Raw genomic sequence first — 14,263 nt, 5'->3', positions numbered from 1 at the left:
TTAAATCTCTGAAGATGACTTTACACACAGATGACAAAAACTATGCAACATTAATGACATGAGGGTTTTTGATTTTGTTAATCCTCACCTGAGGATATTTTTCTCATTGATTTTTTAGAGAAAACGGACCGGGGGCAGTGTGTCTTTGTGTGTGTGTGTGTGTGTGTGTGTGTGTGTGTGTGTGTGTGTAAGAGAGAGACAGAAAAACTGTCCATTCCAGGTAATTAGAATGTGAGAGAGACACTTCAATTGGTTGCCTCCGGCATGTGCCCTGACAGGGGCCAGGGACAGAGTCTGCAACTGAGGTACGTGCCCTTGACCAGAATTGAACCCTCGGCCATTTAAGTCAAAAGGCCAACACTTTAACCACTGAGCAAAACTGGCTAGAGCTGAAGGCTTTGTTTTGTTTTGGCTTTGTTATATATCTAGGTGGTTGGGTCTGGTCATTTATTAAGATGGCTACAGTACCTGATCACTTGTGTTTCATCCAGCACATTTTCCCACACACCAAAGCATGCCAAGGCCTATGATGCCCATGGAGCTGTGCCCCATCCAGGTGTAATGGCAGGTCCACTTTTCTACCCCAGCCGCTAACTCCTACTTGTGCCAGAAAGGTTGGCACTCCACTGGAGACAGGTCATATTATAAGGATTATGCAAGAATATCCCACATATGCCCGAGGCCCCAGGCACTACCATATCATGATGTTTCTTCTAGTGGGAATAGCTGACATTATTCTAAAGTAATAATATTTAACCATTGCTATTTTGCACCATTTTTAGGTTGCACTGTGGTAGGATAAATTAAGTCTACAAATTTGTTACTCAGGACCCTTTGTTCAGGAATATTGCTTACAGTTTCTTAAGGGGTTAGGGAAAAATCTTTCATTTCCCAATAAAGCTAGAAGAAGTTGTAATTGGATTTCACCACGGGAACATAACTTCTGCCTTGAGGGAAGTAATAATAGAATTAGAATTCTCTTGTTCTGCCTTGCTAGATACCATTACTTAGCATTCCCTATGAGGGCTTGGTTTCAGACTGTGTGAAAAGTAACCCTGGAAATCTCTGTCACTGAGTAAGCAGCAGTGAGAGGTGAGAGCTCAGCAGGTGTGGAGAGCGTCCTCAGGCCCAGCGCAGCAGCTGTGGGGAAGTTCTCTCTCCAAGACTTGGACTGATGTGATGGGGACAAAAGTGTGAAAACCACTTTGAACAGACTCCACCTCCTGGTTCCTGCAAGTTGCATCTTATTTCAGTAAAAAGGAATAAATTTTATTGAGCTAGAGAAGGGCAATCGCCCCTCATCTGACAGGTGTAAAATGAGTGGGGAGTGGGAGTGTGACGAGACCACTTTTCCCCTCTTTTTTCCTTTCCCCAGCTTTGTTGAGGTATAATTGACAAATAAAAATTGTATATATTTAAGGTATACAACTTGATGTTTTAATATACATATACATTGTGAAATGATCATAATCAAGCTAATTACGTATTTATCACCTCATAGTTAACATTTTGTGTGTGTGTGGTGAGAACACTTAAAATCGACTTAGCACATTTTCAGTATACAATATTATTAACTACTAGAAGCCGGGTGCACGAAATTCGTGTATTGGGGGGGGGGTGTCCTTTAGCCTGGCCTGTGCCCTCTTGCAATCCAGGACCCCTTGGGTAGGGTCCCTAGGCCTGACCGGCAATCAGGGCCTATCAGGGCTTTCCTTCCCCCTGCTGCTGGCAGCTGGCCCTGCCCCTGCCCCTACTGCTGCCACTGCTTGCCATTTGTGCAGCCCTGTCCTCCTCCCCCACCACCGGTTGCCTCCCTCTGTGGGCGACAGGTGTGGGGTGCGATCACTTGGCTGGGCTGGCCTGGGCCTCCTTCTTCAGGGTGATTGCTGGCTGGCCCTGCACACCCGCCACAGTGTTGCTGGCCAGTGGCCTGGGCTTCCCTCTGTGGGGCGATCGGTTGCGGGGCTCTGTGATTGATTGCCCAGCAGAGGGAGGCCTTGCAATCTGGCTGGGGCTTTGTGATCAATTGCCACGCAGAGGGTGGCCTGGCCTCCCTCTGCTGGGTGATTGCAGAGCCCGCCCCCCCCTCTCCCCCAGATCAATTGCCCCACCGGCCAGTGGCCTGGGTCTCCCTCTGTGGGGCGATCATGGGGCAATGGCAGCCCCCCCCCCCCCCCCAACCAATAGTATCACACCTGCCTTGGCTGGCCTGGCACCAGTGCGTGTCATAGTGTGGTTGTCTGAAAGTTATCTGGATGGTCGTTCTGCTGTTTGGTCGTTCAGTCGATTTGCATATTATGCTTTTATTATTATAGATAGTCACCATGTCGTACATCAGATATCCAGAACGGGTTTATCATGAATAACTGAAATTTGCATAGCTGAAACAGTAACAACTCTCCATTTTCCCCAACACCTAGCCCCTGGTAATCACCATTCTACCCTGCCCTTATGAGTTCAATTTTTTTAGATTCCATATAATTGAGATCATGTAGTATTGTAGCTGTCTTTCTCTGTCTGGCTTATTTCACATAGCATAATGTCCTTCATGTTCATCCATGTTATGGCAAATGGTAGGATTTCCTTCTCTTTCAAGGCTATACTATTGCACATATATACCACATTTTTAATCCATTTGTCCTTTGATGGACACAGAGGTTGTTTTCATATCTTTGATATTGTGAATTATGTTGCAATGAACATGAAAATGCAAATATCTCTTCATAATCTTGGCTTCATTTTCTTTGGATATATTCCCAGAAGTGATATTGCTGGGTCATATGGTAGTTCTAGTTTTAATTTTTTGAGGAACCTCCATAGTGTTTCCCATAGTGGTTGCACCAATTTACACTCCAACCAACAATGCATAAAGGTTCCCTTTTCTCCATAGCCTCACCAGAACTTATCTTTTGTCTTTGAAAATAGACATTTTAACAAGTGTGAGATGACATCACTGTGGTTTTGATTTTCATTTCCCTGATGATTAGTGATGTTGAGCATCTTTTCATATACCTGTTGGCCATTTGTACGTCTTCTTTTGAGACATGTCTATCCAGGTCCTTTGCTCATTTTAAAAATAGGTTATTTTTGAATTTTTGCTATTGAGTTATAGAAGTTTCATATATATATATATATGTCCTTAGATGTTTTCTCTCATTCTGAAGGTTGTCTTTTCATTCTGTTGATTATTTCCTTTGCTGTGCGGGAAGTTTTTCAGTTTGATGCAATCCCATTTGTCTAGTTTTGCTTTTGTGGCCTGTGCTTTGGGATATTGTTTCAAAAAATCATTGTCTAGAGTAATGTCAAGCTCTTCCCCTAGAGTTTTCTTCTGGAGTTTTAGGCCTTACATTTAAGTCTTTAACTCATTTTGAGTTGATTTTTTTTTTACATGGTATTAGATAAGTGTCCAATTTTATTCTTTTTCACACAGATATCCATTTTCCCCACTTATAAAAATCTCAGCAAGTTAGAAATAGAGATTTATTATCTCAATTTAATAAATAAGATGTACAAAACTCAATAAAACATTTAGCTATACTCTTAGCAAAACATAGACATAATATGCATGCTAAAATTACAAAGTGTTGATAAAAGAAATCAGAGAAGACCTAAATAAATGGAAATACCATGTTCATAAATTGGATGACTCAATAAATAAAGGTGGCACCTTTTCCCAAATTGATCTGTAAGTTTAATGAAATTCCTATAAAAATCTCAAAAAGCATTTTTTAAAAGAAATAAACAAACTTACTCTAAAATTAATAAGGAAAAACCCAGGTGCTAGAATAGGTAAAACAATCCCAACAAAGAAGAATAAAGTTAAAGGAATCACTCAATATGATAGTAAGACCTACTATATAGCTCCAATATTCAAGACTGTGTGGTACTCTCAGAGGGACAGACACACAGAGAACAATAGAGAGAACAGAATAGAGAATTTGGAAACAGACAAATATGCTCAATTTATTTAAAAATATTTTTATTGATTTCAGAGAGTAAGGGAGAGGGAGAGAGAGATAAAACATCAATGATGAAAGGGAATCATTGATTGGCTGTCTCCTGCACGCCCCACACTGGGGATCAAGCCCACAATCTGGGCATATCAATCAGTGACCTCTTCGTTCATAGGTCAATGTTCAACTACTGAGCCATAATGGCTAGGCTGATTTTTCTTATAAAAGTGAAAAAGCAATTTAGTGAAGGAAGAAATAGCATTTAACAAATGATCTTGGGGATATCCGGCATTAATAGGCTACCCCAAACGTGAACCTAAATCTATACCTCACACTTTATACAAAAATCAATTCAAATGTATCATGTACTTAAATGTTAAACTATAAAACTGTTAGTAAAAAACAGAAGTAAATTTTGGGAATTTGAGTTAAATAAAAGTTGTTAGACTTGACATGAAAGCACAAGGAATGAAAGGAAAAATTAATGACTTGGATTTCATCAAAAGTAGAGAGAATGAAAAGACACACTATAGTCTGGGGGAAAACATTTACAAACCACATATATGACAAAGGACTAGTATCTAGAATATGTAAAAACTCTTAAGACTCAGGAGTTATAAAACAACAACACACAAATTCAATTAGGAAATGGGCAAAAGTCATGAGTGACATTTCACTGAAGAGGATATATGGATAGTAAATCAGCACATGAAAAGATATTCAACATCATTAGCCATACAGAAAATGTAAATTCAAATCACAATGAAATAACATTACAAACATGTCAGAATGGCTAAAATAAAAAATAGTGACAACATAAAATGCTGGGGATAATGCAGGGAAGCTGGATCATTCATCCACTGCTGGTGGGAATGTAAAATGGTACCACTTATCTGAAAAACAGTTTTATTAATTCTTATAAAAATGCAGTTACTATATGACTCAGCAATTTTATTCTTGGATATTCACATCAGAGAAATGAAAACTTATTGTGTACAAAAACCTGTACACAACTGTTCATAGTGGATTTACTCATAATGACCCCAAACTGAAAACAGTCCAAATGTCCTCACCATGTGAATGAGATAAACAAGGAGTACTGTATCTATACCATGCTTTACTACTCAACAATAAAAAATGAATAAACTGTTGATACATAAGACAACTTGGACAGATCTCTATAGAATTATGCTGAGTGAAAAAAGCCAATCTCAAAAGGTTACATATCATAATATTCCGTTTATATAACATTTTTACATATCATCTTAGCCAAAAGGCTGAGAAATGATTATATGACATTTTTAAAATGAAAAAAAAAAATTAGAAATGCAGAACAACTAATGGTTGACAGAAGTCAAGGATTGTCGGGGGAGTCGTGGGTGGGTGGGAAGGAGGAGGTGGGTGTGGGTATTAAAGGGCAATCTGAGAGACCCTCGTGGTGATGGAACTGCATGGTATCTTGATTTTTGTTACAGATACATGAGCCTCTAACATTGCACAGGTCTACAGCCACACATATTCATGTGTATAACCAAAACTGGAGAAATTTAAAAAAAGATCTGTGAATTGTAGCAATATTAGTATTCTGGTTGTGATATTATACTATAGATTTGCAAAATTTTATTGTTTGAAGGAACAGGCTAAAGTGTACCCAGGATACCTCATATTATTTCTTACAACGGCATGTGAATCTGCAATTATCTCAAAAAATTTTCAGTAAAAAAGCACTGCCCATCATCCAACCAATGGGGGAGACTCATAAGAGGAAATCTTTTCCTCTTTAAGTCCAGATGCTAGATCTGATCTCACGGTGTTTTGGTTTAGTGGTGCTCTCCAAATGATCCTTTGGAGGGGTCTCATTTTATTTTCAAATGAGTTAGAAATACAAAAATCTCTTATGTTCAGTTGAAAATGTTTTATGGGTAGTTCTTTTGACTCGTGCTGGGCCAGCAGGTACAGTTGCCTTTGCTGCTGTACCTTAGGATAAACCCGTTCATTTTCCCTTGCTTGTTTTTAATTGAAATAAGATGCCCACTATTTTCTCAAGTGGTTGCTAAAGAGATAAGTGAATAACAATCAGAGTACTTGACCTACTTGGAGGAAAGCTGTAAAGCAAAGCTGGTATTACTAACAATGGTTCTGTCCTTCCTAATGGAAACCCTTAGACACTTGGCTTTGCTAGCCCTCTACAACTAGGACTTGTATGCATGCATATAAGCATAACCAACGGATGCAAAACTCTGGGGGGTGAGGGCATATATGGGAGTGGGGTGGGGGGTGGCAATGGTAAGATATGTACACATATAATACCTTAATAAAAAAAATTGAAGAACAAAAAATAAAAAAAAAATAAAAAAATAAAGGCAATGTTATTTTTACCATCTGTCTTAACGGAGTTTTAGTATTTCCCCATTTGTCCTCAGAGAAATTTGGTAAAACAACAAGCATTTTCCTACTCTCTTAAAGACTAAGGGAATGCATATAGAAATCTAGAAATCCAAGACACAGGGGTAGAGCCAGTCTATCTTGAATATCTATTGAGAATACTAACTTAGCATTAACCCTCTTTTCTAGAGATTAAGGAAGAATCTTTATATGTCACACCAGAGAACTGTGATGCTATTTTATTGATATTTATGACTTTGCTGTATAATTTGAGATTGAAATTCTATTCTTGCAGTTATTTTGTTCTTGAGTTATTCAAAGTGGTTTTAAGTAAGATTGATTGATTTTGGGGGGCACAAATTCACAATGCCTAACAGCTCATGTTCTACTTGTTTTCTCATTAATTAACAGCCACTGTTCATTAAAACACAGTGACCTTTGTCTAATCTACAAGCTGTCTGCTGTGACCATTATTTTTTTTTCCTGGTTTTATGCCATCAAATAGCATTTCTGTGAAGATGAAATGCCGACATTATAAATCCTTTAACATTTGCACCATTTTTTGAAGAGTTGTGGCTAATCAGACATACAAAATTGGAACTATTGCCTTTCATCCGAATATCACATAATCAATTTCCAGCTATTTTTGCATGTGTATACTTAAAGTAACATAGGGCAGCAGTCTAGCGTGCCTCCTCGGATAATCCCTGCAGAGTAAGGATGTGTGATGTAAACTGAGTCATAAAATGCCAAGAAAGGCATCAGTCAGAAGGGTTGCAGTTATAATTCTTTCTAATTTGCAAAGTTTTGCTAGTACAATAGATATTAAGGAAATAAAATTAAGATATAGAGATGGCTCCACACTTAAATCAGAAAATGGGGATAAATACACAAAAGGAAATCATCTTTTGATTTTTGCCTCTTTAAAGCACAGAGAGATCCTAAACACTCACCATCATCAAATTAGATTACTTTCACAATTCTTTTTACTTTTTAGGAAGATATATTAACTATTAGCACATTGGAAGAGAATTTGAAGAAAAACGTGTTTCTATCAAAGGGACTGATTTGACCTGGAGTTGACATGTCAATACCTTCAGAATCATGTCTGCAGGTGGGCTGGTGGTGAGAGTATGATGGAAATTTGCTAAGTTACTTAGTAGACACTAAGTGGGGGTTGTGTAGAGAAGAGGGACGTAGAAGTAGGGAGTGGGGTGAGGTTGGGGAGACCAGAACAAGGTGTGAAGAGCATCAATAAAAGGGGAAAGAGTGATTGAGATAGTTTAGAAAATCAGTGTATCTGGGGTAGACTTTGTGAGCTGGGAGGCTTAGGAAGACACTGAAAAAGGAATTCACTTCGGGAGCACCAGGAGAATCAAGTGGCTCCGGAGGTCCTCCTGATTTTTGTTGGGTGATTCCAGAAATTTCTCTAGAGACAATTTATCCCTTTAAGTTTTTCACACTTGATAAAATGTAAATCTCCCTCTAAAAAGTAATTTATTTAACCACACTTGTATGACAGTGTCCATTTATCTCAAAGGTTCCTCAGAGAGGCAATAGGGAAGGGAATAGATTGAAAATGTCCCATTTCAAATGACTGATTTACAGTTGGTTACCAAAAGAAGATCAGGGACAGGTCTTTATCAGGTGTTGGGACCATAGGTTGAGAGCAAATGGGCCAGGGGCAGGAAGCAGATGCCCCTTGCTGGGGAGAAGAGCAGTACTACAAAAGCTGGGAACAGAGGACATCCCAGGTTTCCCCCACTGTTCAATCTAGTGGGGTCTTATGCATCCTCGTTGTCAGGTGGGGTGCCATGATGAGGACTTTTGCCCTCTTGTATTGATTTTAGATTCTTAGGCTTGGGCTGGCTGCTATAAAGGGCTAAAATGTCCATCCAATATGGGGGAGACACTCAAGAGACACCTTCTATGTTCATGTTCTGTGTTCTTAAAGATATATCCTACAGCAGGATAAAACATGGCTCCATCTGCCATGGGGGCATCTCTCTGTGGGACAGAGCCACAGCGGTGCTCTCTGCTGAGGTGCCCAAGTTGGCAGTGCACACAGGGGACTTCCCTCACATTCTCCTCTTCCCTCTGTTAGGAACAGAAAGCGGGTTCACTGATTTTTTTTTTATGGTTGTCTACCCTCCCCCACTCCAAGCCAAAATGTATCTGGCTATATATGGTTGTGCCTGCAAGCAACCACCTGTGTATATAGCAGGGATTAGAACTAAACCTCTGAATCATGAACTCCAAGCTGGAAAAATTGAAAACAGTTTTCTGTACCTTGAATTGAACCTAGATATTTATTCTGCTACAATTTTGCCAAATAATCACAAATGAGCCAGTTCAACTTAGAATTGAAGTTGAAAGCTCTGAATCAGATAGAAATGGAAATACCAAGAAAACCTCCAAAAGGTTCCTCAAAAAAATTAAAAATGGAACTGCCTTATGACCCAGCAATTCCACTTCTGGGTATCTATCTGAAGAAACCCAAAACACTAATTTGAAAGGACATATTCACCCCTATGTTCATTGAAGCTTTGTTTACTATAGTCAAGATATGAAAGAACCAAAGTGCCCATCAATAAAGTGTATAAAAAAGCTGTGTTACATATATACAATGGAAAAAAAAAAAAGAATGAAATCTTACCATTTGTGACAACATGGATGGACCTAGAAGATATTATGTTAAGTTAAATATGTCAGAGAAAGACAAATACCATATGATTTCACTTATATGTGGAATCCAAAGAACAAAATAAATGAACAAACAAAACAGAAACAGACTCATAGATCCAGAGGGAAGGGAAATTGGGGCACTGGGTGATCAAGGTAAAGGGATAAGAAGTACAAATTGATACTTATAAAAAGTCAATGGGATGTAAAGAACATCATAGGAAATATAGTCAATATTCCTATGTAATAAAAGGCTAATATGCAAATCGTCCTCTTGACCAGGAGTTCGACCGGGAGTTAAACTGGGAGTTCAACAACCACCCGAGGCCCATCCCCTTGGTCGGCCCGCCACAATCAGCCAGACACCACCCGTGCATGAATTCATGCACCAGGCCTCTAGTCTATACTAATAAAAGGGTAATATGCTAATTAGACCAGATAGACCCAATGTCTTCCAGATGTCATTCTGGACGTCCTTTTTGACAAAGCCAGGGGGATTGCCGGCCTGCAAACCACCCATGGCCCCTCGCCCAGGCCGGCCCTGCCCCCAGCAGAGACCCTCACCCTGATTGGGGGCAGGGCCGGCCTGCAAACCCCATGACCCCTTGCCCTGGCTGGCCTGCCCCTCCCCCCCTATTGGGGACCCCCCACCCCAATCTGGGGCCCCCTTCAGGGCAGGCCAGCCAGCCCCCACCTGTGCACCAGGCCTCTATCCTATATAATAAAAAGGTAATTTTATTATATTGACCCTGATGGCAGAATGACCAGAATGACTGCTGGACCAGTCACTACTAGTATGAGGCGCACTGACCACCTCTTGGTCCCTTCCCCCGGCCATCAGGCACCCATCACTCGATGGCGAACGGGGAACCGGGGGTGGGTGGTGGCGGGGGGTGGGGCTGGCTGCAGGCAGCTGGGGAAGATGGCCCTGATCGCAGGCCAGGCCTAGGGACTGTACCCGCACATGAATTTTGTGTGCTGGGCCTCTAGTATTATAATAACTATGTATGGTGCCAGGTGGGTACTGGAAATATTGGAAGAAAACTTTGCTGTAAAGTATATGATTGTCTAACTACTATGCTATATACCTGAAACTAATATAAAATAATATTAAATGTAAACTGGAATTAAAAATGAAAAATAACTAAAAATATTATTAATACTTAAAATCTATCAATAATAAAAACAAAAAATAAAATTAACATTGATACAGAAATAAAATTAGGCCATTCTATTAGTTTTATAGTAAGAGAATGTAAAAGGGCAATGTTTTTTTTTATTATAAAAATTTAAATAAAATTCCTTAAAACAAAACAAATAATTATTTTAATCAAGAGATATCCCTGGCCTTAAGAAATTGGTACACATCAAGGTACACATCAACCAAACTGACTATAAAGCAAATTTTCTCTTAAGTTGGGGCTATTTCTCTTGTGGGTGGACGTGGACACCTGTGACAAGATGAGAGTTATTATGGTATAATGAACTGCATGTTTGCTTCCCTCCAAAATCCCTATGTTGAAACTCTGACCCCAATGTGATGGTGTTTGGAGGTGGGGCCTTTGGGAGGTAATCAGGTTAGATGAAGTCATGAGGGTGGGGTTCCATAATGAGATTAGTGCCCTTATAAGAAAAGGAAGAGAACCCACAGCATGCACACACACACTCTCTCTCTACCATGTGGGCACACAGTGGGAATGCAGTCATCTTCAAGCCAGGAAGAGTGCCCTCACTGGGAAGCCAATCAGCGGGTACCTTGGCCTCTAGGACTATGAGAAATGAACATATGTTGTTTAAGCCACCCAGTCTGCAGTATTTTGTTATAACAGCCCGAGCTGACTAAGACAGATGGCTTCTGTGCTACTGAGAGGCTGAGAGTCAGGTCAGGGCTAGGTGTGTTAGAGAACTTTCAGAACTTTCTACTTTTCTCAGGAGTGCATTATGTCTCTGCCCTTACACCTGCCCTTGCTGGGACCCAAGAAATTGCTCTTATATTGAGAGATCCCTTGGCTTCAAAACAATCTGTCCCTTCCCTGTTCCTTTAGGGTATTTGCATTAGTCATCTGGGCTTACCAGAAGAAAAGGAGAGACAAAACTCTAAGATTGAAAACCTACAGGAGACCCTATGAACAGAGCATATTACCCCAAAGAGAAAGGGCATAGCAACTCTCAGTGCAATCTCTGATAAACATAAGATGTTAACTATCCCCAAAGTATTTAAAACAATGACATTATAACAATATTCCATTAATAACACTTTCCAAATTGAAGGGAAATTGGAAGATTTCTGCCCTCTTAAACATTCAAATCACAAAGAAAAATCAAATATAACTGGAGTTATTTTAATAGTTTCAATTTTATTAACCATGTGAATCTTCACATTGGATCCTTTATGAAATCTGTCAAGATTATAGGATACTTATTTATGTCTCTAGTTAATTGTTTCTAGTTATCCATCAAAATCATTCAAGACCAGCTATGCTATAAATCACGTGTACTCTTAGATAAGACGAAGGGCCTGTTTATAGGTAACCTTGAACTAATTTAATAAGCTTCTATGCCTGTTGTTCATTTGAACCATTAAACAATAGATTAAGAAGGAATATATCTTCTATAACCATTGGCTTAAGAAAAACCGAGATGAGAATAAAAACAAGAAAACTTTGGGAAATTTCCAGGTGTTTTAGAGCTCTGATTTTTTTATGACCCTGAAGCATAAAATATAGCATATGGCAAATATTTATGAATTTGATTGAATGGTGAATTATCCTGACAGCTAAATCCAAGGAGTATTTGGGATAGCCCTGTGTCTTCCATTTCTCTGCTGTGTTATTCACCAAACCATGTTCTCATCCTGAAGTCTTTTGGAGAGAAAATGCCTTCTCTTGGTACATCTAGCCTTGAATTCAGACAGAGATGGCTCCTATTGTACATAAGCCATCATTTTTATTTGCCTATAATAGTATTTGGAATGTTAATTCTGCCAAACACCTGTGTTCACATCATCAGCATATCTTTAGTAATACACCACTGCCTGCTTGCCACCCATTATGCACACCTGCCAAACAGCCCCTGATCGGTGATGGACTGATTTGGAAAATCACTTAGTGTAGGAGGGAACTGATCTGCCACAGCAACTTGAAACCCTGCTCGGCTCTCCCACTCTTTTATTTGGCTGTGGACTTACTCCTATCTGGCAACACGACACTTGACTTGGAGACCATAGTAGTGATATAATGACATATGAGAGGACTGATTCACATGTTAGCTAATGAAGCATCTTGTGCACAATCAATGCCAAAGCCATGGTAATATGGACCCATACAGCTTTATAGGACACTAACAACAAGTAGGCTCTGAGCAAAAATAACTGTCTATTTAGAAGCTCTGCCCCCAGAAAAGAATGCATTGGAGAAAGTACACTCCTTACCATTTCTGAAGACACATGGAATGCCTGGGTAGATGTAAAGTGATATAGCGGGGTCAAGTTGACCTTTTGTAGAATCTAGACAAAAGAAGTCCTGGAGCAGAATTACCCTTTTGCCATCTTTCCAGCTCTCAGACAGATGGCCCAGAGAGGCTTCTGGAAGTGACATCATTATGGCCGCCCAAGGAGAACCCCAAGTTCGGTTCAAACTTGTATTGGTTGGCGATGGTGGGACTGGGAAAACTACATCTGTGGAACACCATCTGACTGGGGAATTTGAGAAGTATGTAGCCCCCCTGGGTGTGGAGGTCCATCCCCTCATGTTCCACACCAACAGAGGGCCTATTACGTTCAATGTGAGGGATACGGCGGGCCAGAGAAGTTCGGGGACTTCTCATGGCGAGCCCAGGGTGCCATTTTAACGTTTGATGTAACTTCGAGAGTGGCTCACAAGAATGTGCCTAACCGGCACAGAGATCTGGTATGGTGCGTGTGAAAACATCCCCACTGTGTTGTGTGGCAACAAAGTGGATACCAAGGACAGGAACGTTAAGGCAAAATCAATTGTCTTCTACCGCAAGAAGAATCTTCAGTACTACCACATTGCTGCCAAAAGTACCTACCACTCCGAAAAGCCCTTCCTCTGGCAGGCTGGAAAGCTCACTGGAGACCCTAAGTGGGAGTCTGCTGCCGTCCCTGCTTCTGACCCACTAGAGGTTGTCCTGGACCCAGCGTTGGCAGCACAGGATGAGCCCGATCTAGAGGCTGCTCAGACCCTTGCTCTCCTGGACGATGACGGCCTGTGAGAAAGGGAAGCTGGAGCCCCGCGTCAGAAGTCCAGTTTTACAGGCGACTGTCCTGTGGTGTCAGTGGTGCAGCGTGTTCGCCACTTTACTGTGGAGCTCAGCGGAGCCTGTGCTTGATCTCAGGGCCGGTGAAGGAGACGAACGGGCTTCGGAGTGAATGTGGCAGTTAAAAAACACCTTCATTTTTTTGGACCTGCATGTTTAGCTGTTTTGGGATGCAGTTGCCTCCTTATTGAGTTTCAAAGATAAGACTGCTGCAGTCACATCACCATACTCAGTGGAGAATCCTTGTTTATTACTGCCATTCCCATTCCTTTTCATTTAGAATCCGCATAAAGTTGCATTTCAAATACCTTAAGAAACAGAAAGAAAGAAGAAGCCCTGGAGCAAGCTGTGCTGCTGCTAAATGTCCTCAGCCTGAGGTGGAGGCAGGAGGTGTTAGGCTGGAGGGAAGGGGAGCGAGGAACCCAGAGAGGTGGGTTCTCCTGTTGAAGCAAGCGGGGCCCTGGAACATGTGTTCCCCTTTTCGTCCTGGGTTATCTTCCAGGCCAGACCATGACGCTTCCAAGGAAGAGATGCTGTCAGGCTCACCTCAAGGTAACCTGGCTGCGCGGCTGCGTCCATCACAGCCTCTTGTCAGGCATGGTTGTGGGGGAGGCGTCCCTGCTGCTCCCCCTCCTCCCAGCCCCATATCCTGACAGGCAGGGAAGAGAATTGTATTAAAGCAAGCATTTCACAGCCCCTGGCCTCTCCCTCCCCCATAATAAAGAGAATCTAAGAGTCACTGAAGGTGTAGTTTTCAAAGACTAGCTTTATGTATTCAAAATTGATATCTTATCAGAGAGTACAACCTGTTTACACTGTTGAAAGTTCCTATTTTTACACCTTCTTCCATTATGTTTACTCTGCTTGTTTGCACAGTAAATGCAGGCTCAGTGGATTCTTAGCTTCTTCAAGAGCACAAATACAACTCATTATTTCCATTCTGACTCCTGAATTCAGGATTTGTG

At 40.9% G+C, this 14,263-nt stretch overlaps 1 protein-coding gene and 1 pseudogene across 5 annotated transcripts in view; one reads left to right on the top strand and one right to left on the bottom strand.

Moving 5' to 3' along the window:
- Positions 1-14,263, bottom strand: part of KCNQ5 (potassium voltage-gated channel subfamily Q member 5) — a 514,131-nt gene that overhangs the window by 139,465 nt on the left and 360,403 nt on the right. The gene's annotated exons all lie outside the window — the stretch shown is intronic.
- Positions 12,621-13,253, top strand: LOC103283793 (GTP-binding nuclear protein Ran-like; annotated as a pseudogene).

This window comes from Eptesicus fuscus, chromosome 10 (genome assembly GCF_027574615.1).
Source record: "Eptesicus fuscus isolate TK198812 chromosome 10, DD_ASM_mEF_20220401, whole genome shotgun sequence".
NCBI lineage: Eukaryota > Metazoa > Chordata > Mammalia > Chiroptera > Vespertilionidae > Eptesicus > Eptesicus fuscus.
Note: the sequence above shows the minus strand (reverse complement) of the source record. Positions and strands in the feature narration are given on the sequence as shown.